The sequence below is a fragment of the Phyllobates terribilis genome, unplaced genomic scaffold, assembly GCF_046119375.1.
Source record: "Phyllobates terribilis strain yellow unplaced genomic scaffold, ASM4611937v1 Scaffold_325__1_contigs__length_2139453, whole genome shotgun sequence".
NCBI lineage: Eukaryota > Metazoa > Chordata > Amphibia > Anura > Dendrobatidae > Phyllobates > Phyllobates terribilis.
In genome coordinates this window covers 648,002-669,445 of record NW_027363085.1, presented here as the reverse complement: position 1 = coordinate 669,445, position 21,444 = coordinate 648,002, and the positions used below count along the sequence as shown (strand labels likewise).

At 43.6% G+C, this 21,444-nt stretch overlaps 12 non-coding genes and 1 pseudogene across 12 annotated transcripts; all 13 read right to left on the bottom strand.

The window, feature by feature from the left end:
- Positions 1-10: 10 nt before the first annotated feature.
- LOC141221415 (U2 spliceosomal RNA) lies at positions 11-201 on the bottom strand. The gene has a single exon (XR_012289447.1). It is a non-coding gene; the product is annotated as a U2 spliceosomal RNA (small nuclear RNA).
- A 1,115-nt stretch (positions 202-1,316) lies between these two features.
- Positions 1,317-1,507, bottom strand: LOC141221513 (U2 spliceosomal RNA). The gene has a single exon (XR_012289543.1). It is a non-coding gene; the product is annotated as a U2 spliceosomal RNA (small nuclear RNA).
- A 1,115-nt stretch (positions 1,508-2,622) lies between these two features.
- LOC141221477 (U2 spliceosomal RNA) lies at positions 2,623-2,813 on the bottom strand. The gene has a single exon (XR_012289508.1). It is a non-coding gene; the product is annotated as a U2 spliceosomal RNA (small nuclear RNA).
- A 1,115-nt stretch (positions 2,814-3,928) lies between these two features.
- Positions 3,929-4,119, bottom strand: LOC141221414 (U2 spliceosomal RNA). Its single transcript, XR_012289446.1, has one exon. It is a non-coding gene; the product is annotated as a U2 spliceosomal RNA (small nuclear RNA).
- Positions 4,120-5,234: 1,115 nt separating this feature from the next.
- LOC141221271 (U2 spliceosomal RNA) lies at positions 5,235-5,425 on the bottom strand. The gene has a single exon (XR_012289310.1). It is a non-coding gene; the product is annotated as a U2 spliceosomal RNA (small nuclear RNA).
- A 1,118-nt stretch (positions 5,426-6,543) lies between these two features.
- LOC141221413 (U2 spliceosomal RNA) lies at positions 6,544-6,734 on the bottom strand. Its single transcript, XR_012289445.1, has one exon. It is a non-coding gene; the product is annotated as a U2 spliceosomal RNA (small nuclear RNA).
- A 1,115-nt stretch (positions 6,735-7,849) lies between these two features.
- Positions 7,850-8,040, bottom strand: LOC141221412 (U2 spliceosomal RNA). Its single transcript, XR_012289444.1, has one exon. It is a non-coding gene; the product is annotated as a U2 spliceosomal RNA (small nuclear RNA).
- A 1,113-nt stretch (positions 8,041-9,153) lies between these two features.
- On the bottom strand, positions 9,154-9,344 carry LOC141221411 (U2 spliceosomal RNA). Its single transcript, XR_012289443.1, has one exon. It is a non-coding gene; the product is annotated as a U2 spliceosomal RNA (small nuclear RNA).
- A 1,115-nt stretch (positions 9,345-10,459) lies between these two features.
- LOC141221582 (U2 spliceosomal RNA) lies at positions 10,460-10,650 on the bottom strand. Its single transcript, XR_012289604.1, has one exon. It is a non-coding gene; the product is annotated as a U2 spliceosomal RNA (small nuclear RNA).
- Positions 10,651-13,086: 2,436 nt separating this feature from the next.
- On the bottom strand, positions 13,087-13,277 carry LOC141221410 (U2 spliceosomal RNA). Its single transcript, XR_012289442.1, has one exon. It is a non-coding gene; the product is annotated as a U2 spliceosomal RNA (small nuclear RNA).
- A 1,115-nt stretch (positions 13,278-14,392) lies between these two features.
- LOC141221409 (U2 spliceosomal RNA) lies at positions 14,393-14,583 on the bottom strand. The gene has a single exon (XR_012289441.1). It is a non-coding gene; the product is annotated as a U2 spliceosomal RNA (small nuclear RNA).
- A 1,115-nt stretch (positions 14,584-15,698) lies between these two features.
- On the bottom strand, positions 15,699-15,889 carry LOC141221408 (U2 spliceosomal RNA). Its single transcript, XR_012289440.1, has one exon. It is a non-coding gene; the product is annotated as a U2 spliceosomal RNA (small nuclear RNA).
- Positions 15,890-17,002: 1,113 nt separating this feature from the next.
- Positions 17,003-17,179, bottom strand: LOC141221573 (U2 spliceosomal RNA; annotated as a pseudogene).
- Positions 17,180-21,444: the final 4,265 nt, after the last annotated feature.

Here is a 21,444-nt window from a genome sequence, read left to right as displayed (position 1 = left end):
TGCATTAAAGAAGGGGTGCACCGGTCCTGGAGATACTGCAATACCAGGTCAATGCGTGGAGTGGACAGAGCAAGCTCTTTTTCCATCTCCCTGTTCTAAAAATCCATTTAATATATGGTCCCCAGATAGGGGACGTATCAGATATTAAACTGATAAGAACAGATACTACACTTGATCTTAGCCAAAAGGCCGAGAAGCGATAACCAGAATTGGTTTCAAACTACGGAGCCACCCAAGGATCCTGAAAAGTCCATTTGTGGAGATGAGCTCCTGGACTCCCGTTAAGAAGACATGTTGTCAACCTCTAGATCCCTTACATGCCTGCACTTTTCGGCTTGCTGCTGCTGCAATCCACGCGTTTTAGATCTGCATAACTCCACCTCTTTAAACACAGCACCTTCACCCCCTGCTGTTCCCACCCGCCTCAACACCGTTGGAAGGGAGGAGAACCAATTAAGGCGGGGGGTGGGGTGGAACGAGCAGCTGTCTACCCTTAGCAGGAGGGCTCCTGATTACATACCTCTCCTGCTGCTGCTGCTGCTGGCTGTCCAGCAGCAGACTGAAGGTGGCTGCTGCTGTGCACAGGTATATAAAGGCTCAGAGCCTATTATGACACGCGCAGCCAGCGTTCCATTGCCACATTCCATCTACTGCAGGCAGGATACCTGGCTGGCTGAATGTCGCTGAGAAGCTCACAGAGACCGCCATAAGCAACAGTTTAACAGAATGCCACAGACTAATCAGCCAAACTTTTTGGGTTGGGTTCTCTTTTATAGTCTGCAGGCATTAAATGAAAGAAGTCAGTGTTCCAGCAGAAGGAGACAACGTTTCAGAAAAGGCATTGTAGCAAACCAAAAAAGAAATTTTAAGCGCAGCAGAGTAACCAGCGCACATACCTGTTAGCTCAGGTGAGTTTAAAAGGCTGCTGTTGATAACAAGGGCATTTGCTAAATAGATGGTGTGTGTGCAACAATATACTGAAAGGTCAATTATATTGTGCAGCTTATCTCACCACCTGTAGTTATTTAGGTGAAAGCTCCAAAATGCTTGCCTAATATGTCTGTTTATCCAAAAGGAAGTAAAAAGGGAGAGCTAGAAAGATAGCATTGCATCACATTACATGGCAATGCAATGCACAGTTGCTGAGGTTGAACCAAAATGAGCTTGTAATCTGGCTTCTGCAACTTTGAACATGAAAAATCCAATGAGGAGAAGAAAAGCAAAGCCAAAGAGTCCATCTCAAAATCCGACAAACAAGCAAAATGAACAAAAAACATTGAATTCAATTCTTTCTGATTTTAGAAACTGCATTAAAGAAGGGGTGCACCGGTCCTGGAGATACTGCAATACCAGGTCAATGCGTGCAGTGGACAGAGCAAGCTCTTTTTCCATCTCCCTGTTCTAAAAATCCATTTAATATATGGTCCCCAGATAGGGGACGTATCAGATATTAAACTGATAAGAACAGATACTACACTTGATCTTAGCCAAAAGGCCGAGAAGCGATAACCAGAATTGGTTTCAAACTACGGAGCCACCCAAGGATCCTGAAAAGTCCATTTGTGGAGATGAGCTCCTGGACTCCCGTTAAGAAGACATGTTGTCAACCTCTAGATCCCTTACATGCCTGCACTTTTCGGCTTGCTGCTGCTGCAATCCACGCGTTTTAGATCTGCATAACTCCACCTCTTTAAACACAGCACCTTCACCCCCTGCTGTTCCCACCCGCCTCAACACCGTTGGAAGGGAGGAGAACCAATTAAGGCGGGGGGTGGGGTGGAACGAGCAGCTGTCTACCCTTAGCAGGAGGGCTCCTGATTACATACCTCTCCTGCTGCTGCTGCTGCTGGCTGTCCAGCAGCAGACTGAAGGTGGCTGCTGCTGTGCACAGGTATATAAAGGCTCAGAGCCTATTATGACACGCGCAGCCAGCGTTCCATTGCCACATTCCATCTACTGCAGGCAGGATACCTGGCTGGCTGAATGTCGCTGAGAAGCTCACAGAGACCACCATAAGCAACAGTTTAACAGAATGCCACAGACTAATCAACCAAACTTTTTGGGTTGGGTTCTCTTTTATAGTCTGCAGGCATTAAATGAAAGAAGTCAGTGTTCCAGCAGAAGGAGACAACGTTTCAGAAAAGGCATTGTAGCAAACCAAAAAAGAAATTTTAAGCGCAGCAGAGTAACCAGCGCACATACCTGTTAGCTCAGGTGAGTTTAAAAGGCTGCTGTTGATAACAAGGGCATTTGCTAAATAGATGGTGTGTGTGCAACAATATACTGAAAGGTCAATTATATTGTGCAGCTTATCTCACCACCTGTAGTTATTTAGGTGAAAGCTCCAAAATGCTTGCCTAATATGTCTGTTTATCCAAAAGGAAGTAAAAAGGGAGAGCTAGAAAGATAGCATTGCATCACATTACATGGCAATGCAATGCACAGTTGCTGAAGTTGAACCAAAATGAGCTTGTAATCTGGCTTCTGCAACTTTGAACATGAAAAATCCAATGAGGAGAAGAAAAGCAAAGCCAAAGAGTCCATCCCAAAATCCGACAAACAAGCAAAATGAACAAAAAACATTGAATTCAATTCTTTCTGATTTTAGAAACTGCATTAAAGAAGGGGTGCACCGGTCCTGGAGATACTGCAATACCAGGTCAATGCGTGGAGTGGACAGAGCAAGCTCTTTTTCCATCTCCCTGTTCTAAAAATCCATTTAATATATGGTCCCCAGATAGGGGACGTATCAGATATTAAACTGATAAGAACAGTTACTACACTTGATCTTAGCCAAAAGGCCGAGAAGCGATAACCAGAATTGGTTTCAAACTACGGAGCCACCCAAGGATCCTGAAAAGTCCATTTGTGGAGATGAGCTCCTGGACTCCCGTTAAGAAGACATGTTGTCAACCTCTAGATCCCTTACATGCCTGCACTTTTCGGCTTGCTGCTGCTGCAATCCACGCGTTTTAGATCTGCATAGCTCCACCTCTTTAAACACAGCACCTTCACCCCCTGCTGTTCCCACCCGCCTCAACACCGTTGGAAGGGAGGAGAACCAATTAAGGCGGGGGGTGGGGTGGAACGAGCAGCTGTCTACCCTTAGCAGGAGGGCTCCTGATTACATACCTCTCCTGCTGCTGCTGCTGCTGGCTGTCCAGCAGCAGACTGAAGGTGGCTGCTGCTGTGCACAGGTATATAAAGGCTCAGAGCCTATTATGACACGCGCAGCCAGCGTTCCATTGCCACATTCCATCTACTGCAGGCAGGATACCTGGCTGGCTGAATGTCGCTGAGAAGCTCACAGAGACCGCCATAAGCAACAGTTTAACAGAATGCCACAGACTAATCAACCAAACTTTTTGGGTTGGGTTCTCTTTTATAGTCTGCAGGCATTAAATGAAAGAAGTCAGTGTTCCAGCAGAAGGAGACAACGTTTCAGAAAAGGCATTGTAGCAAACCAAAAAAGAAATTTTAAGCGCAGCAGAGTAACCAGCGCACATACCTGTTAGCTCAGGTGAGTTTAAAATGCTGCTGTTGATAACAAGGGCATTTGCTAAATAGATGGTGTGTGTGCAACAATATACTGAAAGGTCAATTATATTGTGCAGCTTATCTCACCACCTGTAGTTATTTAGGTGAAAGCTCCAAAATGCTTGCCTAATATGTCTGTTTATCCAAAAGGAAGTAAAAAGGGAGAGCTAGAAAGATAGCATTGCATCACATTACATGGCAATGCAATGCACAGTTGCTGAAGTTGAACCAAAATGAGCTTGTAATCTGGCTTCTGCAACTTTGAACATGAAAAATCCAATGAGGAGAAGAAAAGCAAAGCCAAAGAGTCCATCCCAAAATCCGACAAACAAGCAAAATGAACAAAAAACATTGAATTCAATTCTTTCTGATTTTAGAAACTGCATTAAAGAAGGGGTGCACCGGTCCTGGAGATACTGCAATACCAGGTCAATGCGTGGAGTGGACAGAGCAAGCTCTTTTTCCATCTCCCTGTTCTAAAAATCCATTTAATATATGGTCCCCAGATAGGGGACGTATCAGATATTAAACTGATAAGAACAGATACTACACTTGATCTTAGCCAAAAGGCCGAGAAGCGATAACCAGAATTGGTTTCAAACTACGGAGCCACCCAAGGATCCTGAAAAGTCCATTTGTAGAGATGAGCTCCTGGACTCCCGTTAAGAAGACATGTTGTCAACCTCTAGATCCCTTACATGCCTGCACTTTTCGGCTTGCTGCTGCTGCAATCCACGCGTTTTAGATCTGCATAACTCCACCTCTTTAAACACAGCACCTTCACCCCCTGCTGTTCCCACCCGCCTCAACACCGTTGGAAGGGAGGAGAACCAATTAAGGCGGGGGGTGGGGTGGAACGAGCAGCTGTCTACCCTTAGCAGGAGGGCTCCTGATTACATACCTCTCCTGCTGCTGCTGCTGCTGGCTGTCCAGCAGCAGACTGAAGGTGGCTGCTGCTGTGCACAGGTATATAAAGGCTCAGAGCCTATTATGACACGCGCAGCCAGCGTTCCATTGCCACATTCCATCTACTGCAGGCAGGATACCTGGCTGGCTGAATGTCGCTGAGAAGCTCACAGAGACCGCCATAAGCAACAGTTTAACAGAATGCCACAGACTAATCAACCAAACTTTTTGGGTTGGGTTCTCTTTTATAGTCTGCAGGCATTAAATGAAAGAAGTCAGTGTTCCAGCAGAAGGAGACAACGTTTCAGAAAAGGCATTGTAGCAAACCAAAAAAGAAATTTTAAGCGCAGCAGAGTAACCAGCGCACATACCTGTTAGCTCAGGTGAGTTTAAAAGGCTGCTGTTGATAACAAGGGCATTTGCTAAATAGATGGTGTGTGTGCAACAATATACTGAAAGGTCAATTATATTGTGCAGCTTATCTCACCACCTGTAGTTATTTAGGTGAAAGCTCCAAAATGCTTGCCTAATATGTCTGTTTATCCAAAAGGAAGTAAAAAGGGAGAGCTAGAAAGATAGCATTGCATCACATTACATGGCAATGCAATGCACAGTTGCTGAAGTTGAACCAAAATGAGCTTGTAATCTGGCTTCTGCAACTTTGAACATGAAAAATCCAATGAGGAGAAGAAAAGCAAAGCCAAAGAGTCCATCCCAAAATCCGACAAACAAGCAAAATGAACAAAAAACATTGAATTCAATTCTTTCTGATTTTAGAAACTGCATTAAAGAAGGGGTGCACTGGTCCTGGAGATACTGCAATACCAGGTCAATGCGTGGAGTGGACAGAGCAAGCTCTTTTTCCATCTCCCTGTTCTAAAAATCCATTTAATATATGGTCCCCAGATAGGGGACGTATCAGATATTAAACTGATAAGAACAGATACTACACTTGATCTTAGCCAAAAGGCCGAGAAGCGATAACCAGAATTGGTTTCAAACTACGGAGCCACCCAAGGATCCTGAAGAGTCCATTTGTGGAGATGAGCTCCTGGACTCCCGTTAAGAAGACATGTTGTCAACCTCTAGATCCCTTACATGCCTGCACTTTTCGGCTTGCTGCTGCTGCAATCCACGCGTTTTAGATCTGCATAACTCCACCTCTTTAAACACAGCACCTTCACCCCCTGCTGTTCCCACCCGCCTCAACACCGATGGAAGGGAGGAGAACCAATTAAGGCGGGGGGTGGGGTGGAACGAGCAGCTGTCTACCCTTAGCAGGAGGGCTCCTGATTACATACCTCTCCTGCTGCTGCTGCTGCTGCTGGCTGTCCAGCAGCAGACTGAAGGTGGCTGCTGCTGTGCCCAGGTATATAAAGGCTCAGAGCCTATTATGACACGCGCAGCCAGCGTTCCATTGCCACATTCCATCTACTGCAGGCAGGATACCTGGCTGGCTGAATGTCGCTGAGAAGCTCACAGAGACCGCCATAAGCAACAGTTTAACAGAATGCCACAGACTAATCAACCAAACTTTTTGGGTTGGGTTCTCTTTTATAGTCTGCAGGCATTAAATGAAAGAAGTCAGTGTTCCAGCAGAAGGAGACAACGTTTCAGAAAAGGCATTGTAGCAAACCAAAAAAGAAATTTTAAGCGCAGCAGAGTAACCAGCGCACATACCTGTTAGCTCAGGTGAGTTTAAAAGGCTGCTGTTGATAACAAGGGCTTTTGCTAAATAGATGGTGTGTGTGCAACAATATACTGAAAGGTCAATTATATTGTGCAGCTTCTCTCACCACCTGTAGTTATTTAGGTGAAAGCTCCAAAATGCTTGCCTAATATGTCTGTTTATCCAAAAGGAAGTAAAAAGGGAGAGCTAGAAAGATAGCATTGCATCACATTACATGGCAATGCAATGCACAGTTGCTGAAGTTGAACCAAAATGAGCTTGTAATCTGGCTTCTGCAACTTTGAACATGAAAAATCCAATGAGGAGAAGAAAAGCAAAGCCAAAGAGTCCATCCCAAAATCCGACAAACAAGCAAAATGAACAAAAAACATTGAATTCAATTCTTTCTGATTTTAGAAACTGCATTAAAGAAGGGGTGCACCGGTCCTGGAGATACTGCAATACCAGGTCAATGCGTGGAGTGGACAGAGCAAGCTCTTTTTCCATCTCCCTGTTCTAAAAATCCATTTAATATATGGTCCCCAGATAGGGGACGTATCAGATATTAAACTGATAAGAACAGATACTACACTTGATCTTAGCCAAAAGGCCGAGAAGCGATAACCAGAATTGGTTTCAAACTACGGAGCCACCCAAGGATCCTGAAAAGTCCATTTGTGGAGATGAGCTCCTGGACTCCCGTTAAGAAGACATGTTGTCAACCTCTAGATCCCTTACATGCCTGCACTTTTCGGCTTGCTGCTGCTGCAATCCACGCGTTTTAGATCTGCATAACTCCACCTCTTTAAACACAGCACCTTCACCCCCTGCTGTTCCCACCCGCCTCAACACCGTTGGAAGGGAGGAGAACCAATTAAGGCGGGGGGTGGGGTGGAACGAGCAGCTGTCTACCCTTAGCAGGAGGGCTCCTGATTACATACCTCTCCTGCTGCTGCTGCTGCTGGCTGTCCAGCAGCAGACTGAAGGTGGCTGCTGCTGTGCACAGGTATATAAAGGCTCAGAGCCTATTATGACACGCGCAGCCAGCGTTCCATTGCCACATTCCATCTACTGCAGGCAGGATACCTGGCTGGCTGAATGTCGCTGAGAAGCTCACAGAGACCGCCATAAGCAACAGTTTAACAGAATGCCACAGACTAATCAACCAAACTTTTTGGGTTGGGTTCTCTTTTATAGTCTGCAGGCATTAAATGAAAGAAGTCAGTGTTCCAGCAGAAGGAGACAACGTTTCAGAAAAGGCATTGTAGCAAACCAAAAAAGAAATTTTAAGCGCAGCAGAGTAACCAGCGCACATACCTGTTAGCTCAGGTGAGTTTAAAAGGCTGCTGTTGATAACAAGGGCTTTTGCTAAATAGATGGTGTGTGTGCAACAATATACTGAAAGGTCAATTATATTGTGCAGCTTATCTCACCACCTGTAGTTATTTAGGTGAAAGCTCCAAAATGCTTGCCTAATATGTCTGTTTATCCAAAAGGAAGTAAAAAGGGAGAGCTAGAAAGATAGCATTGCATCACATTACATGGCAATGCAATGCACAGTTGCTGAAGTTGAACCAAAATGAGCTTGTAATCTGGCTTCTGCAACTTTGAACATGAAAAATCCAATGAGGAGAAGAAAAGCAAAGCCAAAGAGTCCATCCCAAAATCCGACAAACAAGCAAAATGAACAAAAAACATTGAATTCAATTCTTTCTGATTTTAGAAACTGCATTAAAGAAGGGGTGCACCGGTCCTGGAGATACTGCAATACCAGGTCAATGCGTGGAGTGGACAGAGCAAGCTCTTTTTCCATCTCCCTGTTCTAAAAATCCATTTAATATATGGTCCCCAGATAGGGGACGTATCAGATATTAAACTGATAAGAACAGATACTACACTTGATCTTAGCCAAAAGGCCGAGAAGCGATAACCAGAATTGGTTTCAAACTACGGAGCCACCCAAGGATCCTGAAAAGTCCATTTGTGGAGATGAGCTCCTGGACTCCCGTTAAGAAGACATGTTGTCAACCTCTAGATCCCTTACATGCCTGCACTTTTCGGCTTGCTGCTGCTGCAATCCACGCGTTTTAGATCTGCATAACTCCACCTCTTTAAACACAGCACCTTCACCCCCTGCTGTTCCCACCCGCCTCAACACCGTTGGAAGGGAGGAGAACCAATTAAGGCGGGGGGTGGGGTGGAACGAGCAGCTGTCTACCCTTAGCAGGAGGGCTCCTGATTACATACCTCTCCTGCTGCTGCTGCTGCTGGCTGTCCAGCAGCAGACTGAAGGTGGCTGCTGCTGTGCACAGGTATATAAAGGCTCAGAGCCTATTATGACACGCGCAGCCAGCGTTCCATTGCCACATTCCATCTACTGCAGGCAGGATACCTGGCTGGCTGAATGTCGCTGAGAAGCTCACAGAGACCGCCATAAGCAACAGTTTAACAGAATGCCACAGACTAATCAACCAAACTTTTTGGGTTGGGTTCTCTTTTATAGTCTGCAGGCATTAAATGAAAGAAGTCAGTGTTCCAGCAGAAGGAGACAACGTTTCAGAAAAGGCATTGTAGCAAACCAAAAAAGAAATTTTAAGCGCAGCAGAGTAACCAGCGCACATACCTGTTAGCTCAGGTGAGTTTAAAAGGCTGCTGTTGATAACAAGGGCATTTGCTAAATAGATGGTGTGTGCAACAATATACTGAAAGGTCAATTATATTGTGCAGCTTATCTCACCACCTGTAGTTATTTAGGTGAAAGCTCCAAAATGCTTGCCTAATATGTCTGTTTATCCAAAAGGAAGTAAAAAGGGAGAGCTAGAAAGATAGCATTGCATCACATTACATGGCAATGCAATGCACAGTTGCTGAAGTTGAACCAAAATGAGCTTGTAATCTGGCTTCTGCAACTTTGAACATGAAAAATCCAATGAGGAGAAGAAAAGCAAAGCCAAAGAGTCCATCCCAAAATCCGACAAACAAGCAAAATGAACAAAAAACATTGAATTCAATTCTTTCTGATTTTAGAAACTGCATTAAAGAAGGGGTGCACCGGTCCTGGAGATACTGCAATACCAGGTCAATGCGTGGAGTGGACAGAGCAAGCTCTTTTTCCATCTCCCTGTTCTAAAAATCCATTTAATATATGGTCCCCAGATAGGGGACGTATCAGATATTAAACTGATAAGAACAGATACTACACTTGATCTTAGCCAAAAGGCCGAGAAGCGATAACCAGAATTGGTTTCAAACTACGGAGCCACCCAAGGATCCTGAAAAGTCCATTTGTGGAGATGAGCTCCTGGACTCCCGTTAAGAAGACATGTTGTCAACCTCTAGATCCCTTACATGCCTGCACTTTTCGGCTTGCTGCTGCTGCAATCCACGCGTTTTAGATCTGCATAACTCCACCTCTTTAAACACAGCACCTTCACCCCCTGCTGTTCCCACCCGCCTCAACACCGTTGGAAGGGAGGAGAACCAATTAAGGCGGGGGGTGGGGTGGAACGAGCAGCTGTCTACCCTTAGCAGGAGGGCTCCTGATTACATACCTCTCCTGCTGCTGCTGCTGCTGGCTGTCCAGCAGCAGACTGAAGGTGGCTGCTGCTGTGCACAGGTATATAAAGGCTCAGAGCCTATTATGACACGCGCAGCCAGCGTTCCATTGCCACATTCCATCTACTGCAGGCAGGATACCTGGCTGGCTGAATGTCGCTGAGAAGCTCACAGAGACCGCCATAAGCAACAGTTTAACAGAATGCCACAGACTAATCAACCAAACTTTTTGGGTTGGGTTCTCTTTTATAGTCTGCAGGCATTAAATGAAAGAAGTCAGTGTTCCAGCAGAAGGAGACAACGTTTCAGAAAAGGCATTGTAGCAAACCAAAAAAGAAATTTTAAGCGCAGCAGAGTAACCAGCGCACATACCTGTTAGCTCAGGTGAGTTTAAAAGGCTGCTGTTGATAACAAGGGCATTTGCTAAATAGATGGTGTGTGTGCAACAATATACTGAAAGGTCAATTATATTGTGCAGCTTATCTCACCACCTGTAGTTATTTAGGTGAAAGCTCCAAAATGCTTGCCTAATATGTCTGTTTATCCAAAAGGAAGTAAAAAGGGAGAGCTAGAAAGATAGCATTGCATCACATTACATGGCAATGCAATGCACAGTTGCTGAAGTTGAACCAAAATGAGCTTGTAATCTGGCTTCTGCAACTTTGAACATGAAAAATCCAATGAGGAGAAGAAAAGCAAAGCCAAAGAGTCCATCCCAAAATCCGACAAACAAGCAAAATGAACAAAAAACATTGAATTCAATTCTTTCTGATTTTAGAAACTGCATTAAAGAAGGGGTGCACCGGTCCTGGAGATACTGCAATACCAGGTCAATGCGTGGAGTGGACAGAGCAAGCTCTTTTTCCATCTCCCTGTTCTAAAAATCCATTTAATATATGGTCCCCAGATAGGGGACGTATCAGATATTAAACTGATAAGAACAGATTTTTTTTTTTTTTTTTCCAAACACTCAGAAATTAAGTTTTATAATCTTAAATCATATATCACTAAACTCAAGATTTTAGTTCCATCATCGTGTTTAGATATTATATTTATATTTTTTCATTTGAATTAATATATATAAAGTTAAACATAACAATTCCTTTACAGTTTCAACAGTTTCCAAACAAATCACAACTGACATTACTTCACCCGGTTTCCCAAACTAAATATCCCCTTTTTCCCTTTTACTTTCCTCCCAACAAAACCCCTTAACTTCTTTTCTTCCTCCTCATGCTCTAACCGCATCTGTTCCCAATCATACTCTTCCTCATCATCTCTGAAAGTCACCACCTTCTCCAAAACTTTACCCTTTTCCTCTTTTACTTCTTTCTTTTCACCAGATACTTTCCTTGATCCACAATTTTCCTGTACCGTTACCTTTTTCTTCACCTTTAAACTTTCAACTTCTTTTCCCTGCTTATTCTCCTCTATAATTATCGCATCAACTTCCTTCTTCATTTTATCACCAATATCTTCCTTTTGTCCTCCAAAGTTCTTTTCAAAAGTTCCTTTGCTGCTTTCCATGTAACAATACCCAGAACTCCCGTTTACCATAATCCTCCCATTATGCAAATTTTCTTCTCCTGTTGTCCACACCAAAAAACGTCTCTTTCCGTTCCAAATACCAACTTTGTTCCTGTATAATTTCTGAAACTTTACCATCTTACATTTAGATTCCAAAAAAACCATTATCTCCTCTATTTCCACAAACGGATTGTCCATGTAAATTATCACACTCTTCGGTTTCCCCATGAATGATGCACTTACTCCAATTTTCCCAGAATCCTCTTCACTCCAGCATTTGAAAAAATGAATGCACTTTTCCTCAGAAACTAGAGTCACATCACAAACTTTACCTTGCTTTATTTCTTGCATACAGTAGATATCCTTCTCCAAAACTTCATGTTTCCTCAAAATTTCCAGAATCCATTTTTCTTCCAAAAAAGTTTCTTCCGTCTCCCGTTTCACAAAAAAACGTAAGCATCTCTTCTTTTTCCAAAACTCCATCTCAACAATCCGTTTTCCTTCCGTTTTTCCTTTTAATCCTCCAAATGTTGCCACCACAGCTATGTGTGGCGACAGTTGCCCCCCACAGCTATGTGTGGTGACAAGGTGATCGCCTCTCGTTGCCCAGGGACTAATCCGACTCCCTAATAGCAGCAGGGGGGTTTAGCTCCACCGATGAGTGTAGCGATCCCCCCAGGCCAAGGAGCCGGGTACCCCAAGCACCTCCCAGTCAAGACCAAGGCAGCAACCGCTAGATCACTGCACTTGATCTTAGCCAAAAGGCCGAGAAGCGATAACCAGAATTGGTTTCAAACTACGGAGCCACCCAAGGATCCTGAAAAGTCCATTTGTGGAGATGAGCTCCTGGACTCCCGTTAAGAAGACATGTTGTCAACCTCTAGATCCCTTACATGCCTGCACTTTTCGGCTTGCTGCTGCTGCAATCCACGCGTTTTAGATCTGCATAACTCCACCTCTTTAAACACAGCACCTTCACCCCCTGCTGTTCCCACCCGCCTCAACACCGTTGGAAGGGAGGAGAACCAATTAAGGCGGGGGGTGGGGTGGAACGAGCAGCTGTCTACCCTTAGCAGGAGGGCTCCTGATTACATACCTCTCCTGCTGCTGCTGCTGCTGGCTGTCCAGCAGCAGACTGAAGGTGGCTGCTGCTGTGCACAGGTATATAAAGGCTCAGAGCCTATTATGACACGCGCAGCCAGCGTTCCATTGCCACATTCCATCTACTGCAGGCAGGATACCTGGCTGGCTGAATGTCGCTGAGAAGCTCACAGAGACCGCCATAAGCAACAGTTTAACAAAATGCCACAGACTAATCAACCAAACTTTTTGGGTTGGGTTCTCTTTTATAGTCTGCAGGCATTAAATGAAAGAAGTCAGTGTTCCAGCAGAAGGAGACAACGTTTCAGAAAAGGCATTGTAGCAAACCAAAAAAGAAATTTTAAGCGCAGCAGAGTAACCAGCGCACATACCTGTTAGCTCAGGTGAGTTTAAAAGGCTGCTGTTGATAACAAGGGCATTTGCTAAATAGATGGTGTGTGTGCAACAATATACTGAAAGGTCAATTATATTGTGCAGCTTATCTCACCACCTGTAGTTATTTAGGTGAAAGCTCCAAAATGCTTGCCTAATATGTCTGTTTATCCAAAAGGAAGTAAAAAGGGAGAGCTAGAAAGATAGCATTGCATCACATTACATGGCAATGCAATGCACAGTTGCTGAAGTTGAACCAAAATGAGCTTGTAATCTGGCTTCTGCAACTTTGAACATGAAAAATCCAATGAGGAGAAGAAAAGCAAAGCCAAAGAGTCCATCCCAAAATCCGACAAACAAGCAAAATGAACAAAAAACATTGAATTCAATTCTTTCTGATTTTAGAAACTGCATTAAAGAAGGGGTGCACCGGTCCTGGAGATACTGCAATACCAGGTCAATGCGTGGAGTGGACAGAGCAAGCTCTTTTTCCATCTCCCTGTTCTAAAAATCCATTTAATATATGGTCCCCAGATAGGGGACGTATCAGATATTAAACTGATAAGAACAGATACTACACTTGATCTTAGCCAAAAGGCCGAGAAGCGATAACCAGAATTGGTTTCAAACTACGGAGCCACCCAAGGATCCTGAAAAGTCCATTTGTGGAGATGAGCTCCTGGACTCCCGTTAAGAAGACATGTTGTCAACCTCTAGATCCCTTACATGCCTGCACTTTTCGGCTTGCTGCTGCTGCAATCCACGCGTTTTAGATCTGCATAACTCCACCTCTTTAAACACAGCACCTTCACCCCCTGCTGTTCCCACCCGCCTCAACACCGTTGGAAGGGAGGAGAACCAATTAAGGCGGGGGGTGGGGTGGAACGAGCAGCTGTCTACCCTTAGCAGGAGGGCTCCTGATTACATACCTCTCCTGCTGCTGCTGCTGCTGGCTGTCCAGCAGCAGACTGAAGGTGGCTGCTGCTGTGCACAGGTATATAAAGGCTCAGAGCCTATTATGACACGCGCAGCCAGCGTTCCATTGCCACATTCCATCTACTGCAGGCAGGATACCTGGCTGGCTGAATGTCGCTGAGAAGCTCACAGAGACCGCCATAAGCAACAGTTTAACAGAATGCCACAGACTAATCAACCAAACTTTTTGGGTTGGGTTCTCTTTTATAGTCTGCAGGCATTAAATGAAAGAAGTCAGTGTTCCAGCAGAAGGAGACAACGTTTCAGAAAAGGCATTGTAGCAAACCAAAAAAGAAATTTTAAGCGCAGCAGAGTAACCAGCGCACATACCTGTTAGCTCAGGTGAGTTTAAAAGGCTGCTGTTGATAACAAGGGCATTTGCTAAATAGATGGTGTGTGTGCAACAATATACTGAAAGGTCAATTATATTGTGCAGCTTATCTCACCACCTGTAGTTATTTAGGTGAAAGCTCCAAAATGCTTGCCTAATATGTCTGTTTATCCAAAAGGAAGTAAAAAGGGAGAGCTAGAAAGATAGCATTGCATCACATTACATGGCAATGCAATGCACAGTTGCTGAAGTTGAACCAAAATGAGCTTGTAATCTGGCTTCTGCAACTTTGAACATGAAAAATCCAATGAGGAGAAGAAAAGCAAAGCCAAAGAGTCCATCCCAAAATCCGACAAACAAGCAAAATGAACAAAAAACATTGAATTCAATTCTTTCTGATTTTAGAAACTGCATTAAAGAAGGGGTGCACCGGTCCTGGAGATACTGCAATACCAGGTCAATGCGTGGAGTGGACAGAGCAAGCTCTTTTTCCATCTCCCTGTTCTAAAAATCCATTTAATATATGGTCCCCAGATAGGGGACGTATCAGATATTAAACTGATAAGAACAGATACTACACTTGATCTTAGCCAAAAGGCCGAGAAGCGATAACCAGAATTGGTTTCAAACTACGGAGCCACCCAAGGATCCTGAAAAGTCCATTTGTGGAGATGAGCTCCTGGACTCCCGTTAAGAAGACATGTTGTCAACCTCTAGATCCCTTACATGCCTGCACTTTTCGGCTTGCTGCTGCTGCAATCCACGCGTTTTAGATCTGCATAACTCCACCTCTTTAAACACAGCACCTTCACCCCCTGCTGTTCCCACCTGCCTCAACACCGTTGGAAGGGAGGAGAACCAATTAAGGCGGGGGGTGGGGTGGAACGAGCAGCTGTCTACCCTTAGCAGGAGGGCTCCTGATTACATACCTCTCCTGCTGCTGCTGCTGCTGGCTGTCCAGCAGCAGACTGAAGGTGGCTGCTGCTGTGCACAGGTATATAAAGGCTCAGAGCCTATTATGACACGCGCAGCCAGCGTTCCATTGCCACATTCCATCTACTGCAGGCAGGATACCTGGCTGGCTGAATGTCGCTGAGAAGCTCACAGAGACCGCCATAAGCAACAGTTTAACAAAATGCCACAGACTAATCAACCAAACTTTTTGGGTTGGGTTCTCTTTTATAGTCTGCAGGCATTAAATGAAAGAAGTCAGTGTTCCAGCAGAAGGAGACAACGTTTCAGAAAAGGCATTGTAGCAAACCAAAAAAGAAATTTTAAGCGCAGCAGAGTAACCAGCGCACATACCTGTTAGCTCAGGTGAGTTTAAAAGGCTGCTGTTGATAACAAGGGCATTTGCTAAATAGATGGTGTGTGTGCAACAATATACTGAAAGGTCAATTATATTGTGCAGCTTATCTCACCACCTGTAGTTATTTAGGTGAAAGCTCCAAAATGCTTGCCTAATATGTCTGTTTATCCAAAAGGAAGTAAAAAGGGAGAGCTAGAAAGATAGCATTGCATCACATTACATGGCAATGCAATGCACAGTTGCTGAAGTTGAACCAAAATGAGCTTGTAATCTGGCTTCTGCAACTTTGAACATGAAAAATCCAATGAGGAGAAGAAAAGCAAAGCCAAAGAGTCCATCCCAAAATCCGACAAACAAGCAAAATGAACAAAAAACATTGAATTCAATTCTTTCTGATTTTAGAAACTGCATTAAAGAAGGGGTGCACCGGTCCTGGAGATACTGCAATACCAGGTCAATGCGTGGAGTGGACAGAGCAAGCTCTTTTTCCATCTCCCTGTTCTAAAAATCCATTTAATATATGGTCCCCAGATAGGGGACGTATCAGATATTAAACTGATAAGAACAGATACTACACTTGATCTTAGCCAAAAGGCCGAGAAGCGATAACCAGAATTGGTTTCAAACTACGGAGCCACCCAAGGATCCTGAAAAGTCCATTTGTGGAGATGAGCTCCTGGACTCCCGTTAAGAAGACATGTTGTCAACCTCTAGATCCCTTACATGCCTGCACTTTTCGGCTTGCTGCTGCTGCAATCCACGCATTTTAGATCTGCATAACTCCACCTCTTTAAACACAGCACCTTCACCCCCTGCTGTTCCACACCCGCCTCAACACCGTTGGAAGGGAGGAGAACCAATTAAGGCGGGGGGTGGGGTGGAACGAGCAGCTGTCTACCCTTAGCAGGAGGGCTCCTGATTACATACCTCTCCTGCTGCTGCTGCTGGCTGTCCAGCAGCAGACTGAAGGTGGCTGCTGCTGTGCACAGGTATATAAAGGCTCAGAGCCTATTATGACACGCGCAGCCAGCGTTCCATTGCCACATTCCATCTACTGCAGGCAGGATACCTGGCTGGCTGAATGTCGCTGAGAAGCTCACAGAGACCGCCATAAGCAACAGTTTAACAGAATGCCACAGACTAATCAACCAAACTTTTTGGGTTGGGTTCTCTTTTATAGTCTGCAGGCATTAAATGAAAGAAGTCAGTGTTCCAGCAGAAGGAGACAACGTTTCAGAAAAGGCATTGTAGCAAACCAAAAAAGAAATTTTAAGCGCAGCAGAGTAACCAGCGCACATACCTGTTAGCTCAGGTGAGTTTAAAAAGCTGCTGTTGATAACAAGGGCATTTGCTAAATAGATGGTGTGTGTGCAACAATATACTGAAAGGTCAATTATATTGTGCAGCTTATCTCACCACCTGTAGTTATTTAGGTGAAAGCTCCAAAATGCTTGCCTAATATGTCTGTTTATCCAAAAGGAAGTAAAAAGGGAGAGCTAGAAAGATAGCATTGCATCACATTACATGGCAATGCAATGCACAGTTGCTGAAGTTGAACCAAAATGAGCTTGTAATCTGGCTTCTGCAACTTTGAACATGAAAAATCCAATGAGGAGAAGAAAAGCAAAGCCAAAGAGTCCATCCCAAAATCCGACAAACAAGCAAAATGAACAAAAAACATTGAATTCAATTCTTTCTGATTTTAGAAACTGCATTAAAGAAGGGGTGCACCGGTCCTGGAGATACTGCAATACCAGGTCAATGCGTGGAGTGGACAGAGCAAGCTCTTTTTCCATCTCCCTGTTCTAAAAATCCATTTAATATATGGTCCCCAGATAGGGGACGTATCAGATATTAAACTGATAAGAACAGATTTTTGCGTTTATATTTAAAATATCGTAGTCTTTATCTTTTCTTCAGAGCTTTAAAATAACATCTTCCATAGGTGATAGTTCCATATACTCAGGGCTCTTTTCTTTCCAAGCTTCTTCATATCCATTAGGTAGTACATATAAATTTCACTTAATGCCAGTCTTATACAATCCTTGACTTCTATATAGTCTCTTTTAAACAACAATATGTTTCTGGTCTTCCATAGAGCACTTTTAACACAACTCAAAGTGCACCATAAAACTCTCTCTTTTTCTTTCGTCATGTTTGGTAAAATCCCATAGAAAACCACTTCATGGCTTAAAAAATTAAGACCAGATAAAAATTTTAAAAGCTCACCACAGTCTTTCCACACTTGCTGTGCAAAATCACAATTCCAAATAAGGTGCATAGTAGTCTCATCATTATTGCACTGATGCCTCGGGCAGGTTTGTATAGTGCTAAGTCTTCTTTTATACTGGAAATCACGAGTCGGTAAACATTCCTGCACAATCATCCAAGCTAAGTCTTTATGTTGATTCATCAGGTAAGGTGCATTTGTTAAATTCCATATTTTAGTGACTCTGCTATATGAATAATGGCTTATGGGCGTCAAAGTTTCTTTATTTTTTAATTGCTGCAGCAGCTTCCTTGCATTCTTCAATGTCTCCATCTCAAAAGAATCTAGGCCATATAATCTGATAACTTTCTCCAGGATGGCATATTGTTGTGGAGGTGATAACAACACTGGGCTTGTTAAAGAAATGGATATCCACTTTTGCCTTCTAAAAATGTGGCCAGCTGCATATCTTAAAAAATGTGCCCAAGGGCTTGAAGCAAACATATATTTAAAACAGAGGCTAAAAAACTTGGAGTATAAAAACAGTTTGACGTTGGGAACATCCTTACCACCAAGGTGGTGCATCTTGTACATTGTTTCTCTCTTCACCTTTTCGAACTTAGAGTTCCACACAAATTCAAACAGCATTCTCTGTAATCTTCTCGCTGTAAGGTCACTTGGGGGATAAACATAACTGAGATATAACATGACAGGAAGCAGAAGGGCCTTAATAATTAAAACTTTACCTTCGATTGTTAATTTTCTTAATTTCCAAAAGTCAATCTTCTTTTGTATTTTGTCCCTTACTCCATCCCAGCTCTTCATTCCATTATTCTGTCGATCAAAAATCACGCCCAGAATTTTAATCTTCTCTGACTGCATCGGGAGATCAGGGATGGACACATCCGCCCAATTGCCACGGACAAAACAATCACATTTCTCAATGTTTAACTTAAAACCTGAGGCTTCACAAAAAAAATTGGTCGTTCTTATAGCTCTCCTGAGAGCGGCAGGTGATGAACAAAAAATAGTAATATCATCCATGTAGCCCATTACCTTCACATCTCTTCCATGTCCTCCAGGGATAGGGACATCTTTAATCACTTTATCCTCTCGTAACATAGATAAAAGAGGCTCTATTGCACATATAAATAGCACTGGGGACAAAGGGCAGCCTTGCTTCACACCTGAATGCAAAAACACTTCATTAGACAAAAATCCATTGATTAAAATTTTACTAAAAGAGTTCTTATATAAAAGTGCCACTTGCTTGATAAAAATTTCAGGGAAGCCCATTTTTTTTAAAACCAACCATAAAAAACAATGAGAGACACGATCAAAAGCCTTTTGAAAATCCAACGATAAAATTGCTAAGTCTTGCTTCCTGGATTGCTGGTACCATATGACATCGCGGATGGTATTGAGATGCTCCGCAACTCCTCTTCCTGGCACCCCACATACCTGGTCTTCATAAATAACTTTGGATAAAACTTTTTTAAAACGGTTCACTAAAATTTTGGACATCAACTTGTAATCAACATTCAACAGTGTGATTGGTCTCCAGTTTGCCAGATGGGATTTGGCTCCTTTTTTAAAAATCAGAGAGACCAGACCACTTCTCCAAGATATAGGCAGGATATCACACTTAAAAGCTTCTTTGATTACTAAAAACAAGTCGGGTTTTAAAAAATTCCAAAATTCACGATAAAATTCAACAGGCAAACCGTCAGAACCAGGGGTTTTCCCATAGGAAAAACTTTTGATAGCAGCATCTACTTCCGACAAGGTGACTTCAGTGCATAACAATTCTTGGTCTTCGCGGCTCAGACTATTTTTTAATGAATTAAGGGCATCTTCAGTAAAAGACTGGTCTATAGTTTTCTCATTAAAAAGCTGCTGATAAAACTGGTGAGCTTGGTTGAGCATACCTTCAGTTGTAGTTTCACCCTCTAATTCTGTTATCATTTCCTTAGCAGCAACTACTTTTTTAAAAAAAAATCTTGAGCACTTTTCATTTTTCTCCATCACTTCAATTTTTGAGTTATAAATTATTTCCTTACCCTTCGACTCTATACTCTTTTTAATTTCTTTTTTTGTTGCTTCAATTAAATCGTCCATTTCAAGTCCCACATCTCTTAGTTGATAACAGGTCTGCAATTTAGTAATAAGCCTTTTATGCCAAGCGGACTTTTCTCTTGCATTGGCTATGCTGACCTTGATAAAAAAACTTTTTATCTTCATCTTGCTGTATTCCCACCATTCTAGCAGAGTTAAAAAATTTTGTTGTTTTGTTCTTAAATAATTAAAAAACGCTTTAAAATCTGTTCTTACCTTAGGATCTTGTAACAATGTTGTATTTAGCCTCCAAACTCCTCTTGCCTTGACAAGCCCAGGTAATTCTAACTCTGATAGCAGCATCTTATGATCTGAAAAAATGTTTGGGATTAAGACAACAGATTTGACATTCACATATTGGGACATGAAAATAAAATCAATACGAGATTTAGAAGAAGAGTTCTCCCAAGTATAACCGGGATCATTACTACGGATCTCTTTCCAGGAGTCTCTAAGAAAAAAATCAGTTAACAAATCCTTTAGTTGTTTCTCTGTTTTGTCTTTTTTAGGAACGGTGAAACTCCCGCTTCTCCCTTCACCAGGCAAGACACAATTGAAATCCCCACAGAACATCAGAGGCGATGAACCAGGTAGGTAATATTGCACATCTTCAAACAACTGATGTCTCTCTTCCTTCACCGGAGAAGCATAAATGTTCAAAAGTCTAAAGTCCACACCTTTAAAACTAATATTTAAGAAAAGAGCACGTCCAGAAGAAATGTCCACAAAAGAGTTGATTTTAAAGTCATGCGACCTAAACAGCACTCCAATGCCAGAGGAACGATTTTCATTATCTCCGGACCAGATAGAGGGCCCATGAGGCCAATCTTTTCTTAAATCTGCATAATTCATATCAAAGTCAATGTTACATTCTTGCAAACAAAAGACATCACAGTCCACTGTTGACAGGTAGGAAAACAAAGCAGCCCTTCTTGTAGGGCCCCTTATACTCCTCACATTGAGCGAGGCTACTTTAATTGACGAGGTCATGATAGGATAGTTCAGGTCACACTACTGTCAGAATCAGACATAAAGCCCACCGATGTTAACGGGCTCTGCACTTCTGAGTCCGAAAAAGAAATGTTTATAGGGTCTGAAGGCCTTGGCTCCTCAGGAGGGGCAGCGGGAGCCATTGGCTTGTATTGCAGAAGACTTGGTTTTAATGGACACTTCTTGGAAGTCTCCCTGGCCACATTCTCATCAGACCTATCATCTGTTTTCCTTTTCCTACGAGTTTCCAGCTCCATTGCTTCTTCCTCCGAGCTAAATGTCCCGATTTCAGCAGAGGGACTCCCCTCCACCACCATATCACCCGGATCAGAATCAGCAGCCCAGTCCTTAGATGAAGCTTCCCTCTTCTCAGGAGGGACAGGTTTCTCAGCTGGAGGTTTCTGCACAGACGTGGGCTTATGCGCAGCAGGAATAGGAGAACTGGCAGGTTTTCCCTGTGCAGCAGGCACTGAAGTGCTTGTGGACCCGCCTACAGGGGGTTGTGTTCGCACAGTAGATACAGGAGCACCGGTGGGACCCCCCTTAGCAGCAGGAGCAGGAGGGTTGGTTGGCTTCCTCTGTGCAGCAGGTGCAGACGTACCACCTGATGTACTAGCAGGCTTGGTCTGTGGAGCAGGTACTGGAGAGCTAGAAGACTGCCCCCGCGCTGTAGACGCACCCGCAGGAGCAGGAACAGCAGAGGGTTGCCTCTGCCCCCCGGGAGCAGATGGAGGCACACGGGCAGGTTGCTTTGCCAGCGTTTCAGCATAGGTTTCCGCCTTTTTCTTCAAAGGACACTCCCGGAAGGAGTGACCTGGGACCCGGCAGATGTTGCACACCATCTCATT